The sequence below is a fragment of the Nyctereutes procyonoides genome, unplaced genomic scaffold, assembly GCF_905146905.1.
Source record: "Nyctereutes procyonoides isolate TBG_1078 unplaced genomic scaffold, NYPRO_anot_genome, whole genome shotgun sequence".
NCBI lineage: Eukaryota > Metazoa > Chordata > Mammalia > Carnivora > Canidae > Nyctereutes > Nyctereutes procyonoides.
Genome location: NW_026575048.1, coordinates 6,505,077 through 6,512,183, shown reverse-complemented (window position 1 = coordinate 6,512,183; position 7,107 = coordinate 6,505,077).

Here is a 7,107-nt window from a genome sequence, read left to right as displayed (position 1 = left end):
CACTACCTAGAGTGGGGTTTTTTTGGTTTTTGTTTTGTTTTAAATAGAGGGAAAGATAGAATCTTTTTTTTTTTTTTTGTAAGATTTATTTGTTTTAAGGGGGAAGGGCAGAGGGGGAGAGAATCCTGAAGCAGACTCCACTGAGCGTGGAGCCCAACCCGGGACTCCATCCCAAGACCCTAAGACCATGACCTGAGTCAAAATCAAGAGTTGGATGGATGCTCAACTGACTAAGCCACCCAAGAACCCCTACCTAGAATTTTTAATGGATGTCTGCTTTGAAATTATTTCTAGAACAAGGCAGGGTGTAAATAATACATAGCTAGATGGTCATACTGATGAAGTATCGAGGGCTGTATAGGATCCAGTGTTGTAATGCAGCATCAATTTATGTATCTGGTCTACACGGCTTCAGATCAGCCAATAGAGAAATGGTGATGTTCCCCACCCCATCCCCACAACTCTGTTATGTTCTGGCTTTTCCGTGTGACCTGTCCCTCAGAAGCAAAGCACAGGACTGCACGGTGACCATGTAGATCAGAATCCAGGAATTCCCACACTGGAGAGAGGCACCACTAGACCAACAGTTCTCACTGGTGGTCGTGTAATCCGAACAGCATGGAAGCAAGAGTGCTTCTTTCTGTTGTCTAGATTCTAATGTTTTTATAAGCAGATCTCATTGATCAAGATCCTAGACTCTGGCCTCTTGGTTCCCTACAGCAATGCCATGGTCAGCTGTGTGCACTGCCTACTGCCCACTGCCCACTGCCCAACTCAGTAGGGCCATTCACATGGGCTGCAACATTGAGTGATACCGCCTAAGAGCAAGGAGTCTGCAGCACAGATACTCCAGCTCTGTGACTTCTTTCTCCTAAACCAAATTATGGGTAAAAGATCTGTTTTTGTATAAAAAGGAGAGACTTGGGTGCCTAGGTGGCTCAGTTATTTAAGCATCTGATTTCGGCTTAGGTCATGATTTCAGGGTCCTGGCATCAAGCTCCGCATCAGGCTCCCCACCAAGTGGAGAGTCTGCCTCTCCTCTCTCTGCTCCTCCTCCTGCTCTTGCATACTTGCTCTCTTAAATGAATGAATAAAGAATCTTAAAAAAAAAAAAAAAAAAGAATAGACTCATTCCTAATCAGCCAGGACTTTCCAAGCCTAAATTTGTTTCTTAATAAACTTTTATTGAGAACCAGCTGTGGATGGGCGCCACTCCTCCGACCCTGAGCCAACACGTTCATGGAAAATCACTGAGCTATTTTAAAGGTGTAAAAAGCACTCCCCTAAGATCCTGACACTATTCTTTCAGGGCCTACTTACCTCCAGCTTTGCTGCTTTTCTCTCAGTCTCCTGGTTATTTTATGACTCGTGAGACACTGCCAGCAGGCAGGCCATGGGGAGAGAAGGGGCCGGAGGCCAGGCACACGAGTACCTCTTAGCTTTGGAAAGTGGGTGAGGAGGTTAAATTACCAGGTTAGGTAAAAAACATGGGAGTTTCTTGTGGATTTTATTGTTCACCCTCAAGCAAGAATAAACTGGAACTTGCCCAAAAGCAAAGAACAGATCATTCAAGACTATTAGCCAGTTATTTTATTTTCTGGGAACAGATTCATGAACTAAGATTCCTTACATGGAACCTGATAAACACATTTTCTCGGAACAGCATGTGGGGCCCAGGACAAGGACAGCTTTCCCCCAACTGGGAATAGAAGCAAGGGCTTGGGTCCATATCTACCATGTGACCTGGCTTCAGGGCTTCTTAGAATGGGATCAATTGAACAATAATGATTAAATCACAAGAGCTTTCATATTAAAATTTTGAAGACCCGGAAGAGTAGAAAACAATGCAGATTTATTCTCTTCTCTGCAGGCTACCTGACAGCATCATCCTCTGTCAAAAGGGCTTTGAAAGACCAAATGTTTGCATAGTGTATGGTTTTTTTTTTTTTTTAATGTATAGCTTTTTTTGTTTTTCCTTGGATCATGCTATTGCTCCAACAAATTGCTTTCAAATGCTACAGTTATTTTCCCATCTCTCTACTGGACAACACCAGCCTCTCTAAACCCTATAAGGCTGGTTCTCTTTACTTCCTGTTTGTTTGTTTTAAGATTTTTATTTATTTGAGAGAAAGAGAGTGAGAGAGAGAACGCATGCAGGAGAGGGAGAAGAAGAATAATCCCTAATGAGCAGAGAGCTCGATGTCTGGCTCCATCTCAGGACCCCAGGATCATGACCTGAGCTCAAGGCAGACACTTAACTGACTGAGCCACCCAGGCACCCCTTACCTCCCTGTTTTAAACACGAGGTGACTTGTCAAAAGTAATTGCCGAGTGTCCAAGCCCAGACTGTGTGGCTGCAAAGTCCATACCCTCCTTTCTGAGCCATAATGTAATCTTCAAAGAACAGAACAGAAACTTGGAGGTAAAGCATCAATTATGGAAAACAAAGGGTGAGACATAGCTTCTGGACCAGACAACGTTGGCCCTTCTGCCTCCTTTGCTAGGAGGGCTGCCGTGATTGGAAATGGCATAGTAGTTAAAAGAACCTGGGGAGAATATTGAATAATGTTGGAACTTATGAACTGCATGAAAACTTCACTTAGTTGGGTTTGGATTAGGGAGCTAATTCTCATGGCTTGGTAGATGCTTTGTGTCCACTAAAAAACAGTCTCCTAAATAAACTCTCCTGATTAACTGCTCTCTGCCTACACTTTTTCAGTTACCGTGGAATCTTCGAAAGGTGGAAAGTACTGAAAAATGGTCAAGGAGACCTGGAATTGACACAGTATCTTAAGTTGGCCCCTGAAAGGTAGTCAGGTTTTTGATAGCTAGAAATATGTTCTGAGCAAGAGGAATTTCAGAAGAAAAGGCAAAAGGGGAGGACACACACACACAAACACACACCCCCCACCCCACCCCACCCCCACCCCCCACCCCCGTGTGCCCTGAACCAGGATTATCCCTGAGGTCTGCGTAACAAACGATCACACACTGGGTGGCTCAAAGCAACAGAAATTTATTCTCTTAGGGTCCTGCAGGCCAGAAGTCCAAAATGAAGGTGTTGGCAGAGCCATTTTCCCTTTGAAGGCTCTGGAAGAGAATCCTTCCCTGTCTCTTCCTGGCTTCTGGTAAGTCAGGGGCAACCCTTGGTTCTTGGCTTCTGGCTGCATTACTTTTTTTTTTTTTTTTTTAAGTAAGCTCTGTGCCCAACATGGGGTTCAAACTCATGACCCCAAGATCAAGAGCCACATGCTCCACTGTCTGAGCCAGCCAGTTGCCGCTACTCCATTTGCCTCTCTGTCATTACATGGTGTGTGCATGTATGTGCATGTGCGTGAGGGGCTTCTCTTTCACATGAACACTAGTCATTGGATTTAGGAATGCATGACCTCATCTCAGCTTGATTACATCGGCAAAGATGTTATTTTCAGATAAGGCTAGATCTGTAAATACTAGAGGTTAGGACTTGAACCTCTCTTTTTGGGAGGAGATAGTTCCACCCACTACAAGCATTAAAATGTCTAATTTGATGAAAATGGGGAAATTGTGAGATATCTGGCTGTATGTCAGATAGCTTATATTTATTTAATCAATACTGTTGACTTATGCACAGCATTATAACTTGCTCTGGAAGGGAGCAGCATACCCCTGCCTTAGGAGCTTTTGCTCTGGTGGAGAAAAGTAAGATACCAAGTAGACAACAAGGCAAGGTAAAACAATTAGATGATATGGGCACCTGGGTGGGTCAGTTAAGTAACTAACTCTTGATCTCAGCTCAGGTCTTGATCTCAGGGTCATGAGCTCAAGTTCTATGTTGGGCTCCATGCTGGACATGGATCCTACAAAAAAAAAAAAAAGGAAAGAAAGAAAGAAAGAAAAGAAAGAAAGAAAGAAAGAAAGAAGAAAGAAAGGGAAAAAGAAAGAAAAAAAGAAAAGAAAAAGAAAGAAAGAAAGAAAAGAAAGAAAGAAAGAAAGAGAAAGAAAGAAAGAAAGGAGAAATAACACATGGATGATGAGAGAAGCAAGAAACATGCCACGAGAAGAAGACATTTAGCTCGCCCTACCCAGACAAGAAGAGGTGTTGGTGGAGAGCAAGCAGACACAAGAAAGTCACTTCAGAAGCAGAAGAGGGGGAGGTAGTGAGGGATCATGCTGGACGATTCCCTTAAATACCAAGTAAGCAAATTAACTAGTGCTTCTCTACAGAATGAAATACTTAGAAATAGTTTATGAAACCTAAAGAGTTAAAAAGTTAACGTAACTGGGGCACCTGTCTGGCTCAGTTGGAAAAGCATAGGACTCTTGATCTCAGGGTCGTTAGTTTGAGAGTTTGAGATTACTTAAAAAAAAAAAAATTAATGTAACTAGATATAGGGTGGTATCCTGACTTGGACTGGGGAACAGAAAAGGAATATTAGTGGCCAAACTATGTGATCCAATTAGTACTTACTAGGGGCTGGGAAGGGGTAACAGAGTGACTGTGGGTGTGGAATTACTCTCTGAGGTGATTAAAATGTTCTGGAACCAGAGAGTGGTGATGGTTGTACAAACACCGTGAATGTACTGAATGTCACCAATGGTAACTTTTATGTTATGTTTGTTTTATCACTATTTTGAAGGGCCATAAAAGACACATTACCTTAAAAATCGTAAAAGCTGATGTTCACTTTTATGCAAGATGTGGACATTAGGGGAAGCCAGATGATGAGTATGTGGGAACTGTGTTTGAACTTTGGAACTTCTCTATAAATCTAAAATAATTCCAAAATGAAAACTCTATTTTAAAAAATATGAAAAAAAATCCATGTGTCCAGTTTTGTTTTTTCAGGCCAATATCACATTGTGTGTGTTTTTGTTTCTATGTACCTTCCATGTTTTGATATAGAAGTCCTTTGAGGGAAAATGTATGATGTGGGTCTCTTTGGTATCATTCCCCCCCCCCCAGCTTTACTGAGGTATAATTGACAAATAAAAATTGTATTTAAGATGTACAACATGGGATCCCTGGGTGGCGCCGCGGTTTAGCGCCTGCCTTTGGCCCAGGGCGCGATCCTGGAGACCGAGGATCAAATCCCACATCGGGCTCCGGGTGCATGGAGCCTGCTTCTCCCTCTGCCTGTGTCTCTGCCTCTCTCTCTCTCTGTGACTATCATACATTAAAAAAAAAAAAATGTACAACATGATGATTTGATATACCTACCTATACATTGTGAGATGATTTCTGCAATCAAGCTACATAACACATCTACTACTCACATGGTTACCATTTTTGTGTGTGTGTAGTGAGAAGATTTACTCTTAGCAAATTTTAAGATACAACACAGTATTGTTAACTATAGTCATTATACTCTATGTTAGATCCCTAGAACTTACTCATTTTCAAAGTGTAAGTTTGGGGGAACCTGGGTGGCTCAGTCGGTTGAGTGTCTGGCTCTTGATTTGGCTTAGGTCATAATCTCAGGGTCCTGAGAGAAGCCCCTGTCAGGCTCCATGCTCAGAAGGGAGTCTGCTTGAGTCTCGCTCTCCTTCTCTGTCCCTCCTCCTGCTCATATGTTCTCTCTCTCTCTCAATAAATCTTAAAAAACAAAACCAAACCTGAAAGTGTGTGCCTTTGATCAGCATATCCCATTCCCACCCGTCCTCTCCCAGCCCCTGGCAATCACCTGAATTTGCCTTTTTAAAAATTACACATCTGAGTGACTTTATACATGTACAGTATTTGTCTTTCTGTGTCTGATTTATTTCACTTATAATAATGTCCTCCAGTTTCATTCATGTTGGAAATAGCAGGAATTCCATTTTTAGGGCTGAATAATATTCCATTGTATGTCTATACTACATTTTCTTTAATCATCCATCTCTCTGAATACTTGGCCTTGTTTCCCTATCTGGGCTATTGCACATAATGCTGCAATGAACATGACAGTGTGATAGGTCTTCAAAATACTGATTTCATTGCCTTTGGGGATATTATTCTTAAAATACTAGTAGAATTGCCAGATCTTAAACATTCAACAAATGAGTCTGTTTTTCTGAAAGGTGCTAAATAGAACAGGTTTTCAATTAAGGTCACTGGCCACTGTAGAACCAGAGGGTAATTGGTGATGGCCTCCTCTCTGGGGCCTGTCAACCCAAGAGTGATGACTTATGGCCCCTTTAGACCTGAAGTATTTTCAAACCAGCACGAGTTTCCATTTTTTCTCTTTATCCAATCTACTCTCTATATTCAGTTATTCATGTGGTTCAATTACTCTGAGATCTCAAGGGAGAGAGAAAGGATCAAAGAACAGAAAGAACTAACACAGCTCCATATTTTCTATGGCATATAATATAAGGAGGGTATGATTCCTCTGCTCACGATGTCCAGTAAGTTGCTGCAAATAATCCTCTGATAAAGATGCCTGATAAGAAAAAGGCATAAAAAAGTGTGTGTGTGTATGTGTGTGTGTGTGTGGTGGTGAGAGAGAGAGAAATGGTTACTAAAAATTTTTAGAAATGAATCTCCTTGAAATAATATTTTCAATGAAATGGCTTGTTTCCAAAAAAAAAAAAAAATTAAATGGCTTGTATCCTTCTCTTTTTGAACTTGGGAGGAAATGTTATTCCAGTTCCAATTAGGCCTGGTTATTGTCTTGCCCATTAAAATAATTTACAAAAGAATCATTTGTTTATTGTTCAGGATCCTCAAATATTATGCTTTGCTCTATGCATGATATATTTTTCAATTTTCTTTCTAAAAGAATCTGAAATAAGTTACAATTTCTGAACTAAAATCTTGGATGTAATCATCTACCAAGAACTCTAGTTTCCAAGAGAGGAAAAAATAAAACAAGAGTTAAAAAATAAAACGAGGAAATCAGAGAGGGAGAAAACCATAAAAGGCTCTTAATCATAGGAAACAAACTGAAGTTCATTGGTGGGGAAAGCAGATGCTTAACTGACTGAGCAACCCAGGTGGCCTCAGATTTAAACTTTTTAATTCATGTAAGAGTACTATAGCTGGGACATCTTGTAACTTCTTGTATTTTTCAAAAGACTTATCATTACCTGAACTACATTTTACCTTATTTTAAGATGCTAAGTTCAGGGGCACCTGGGTGGCTCTGT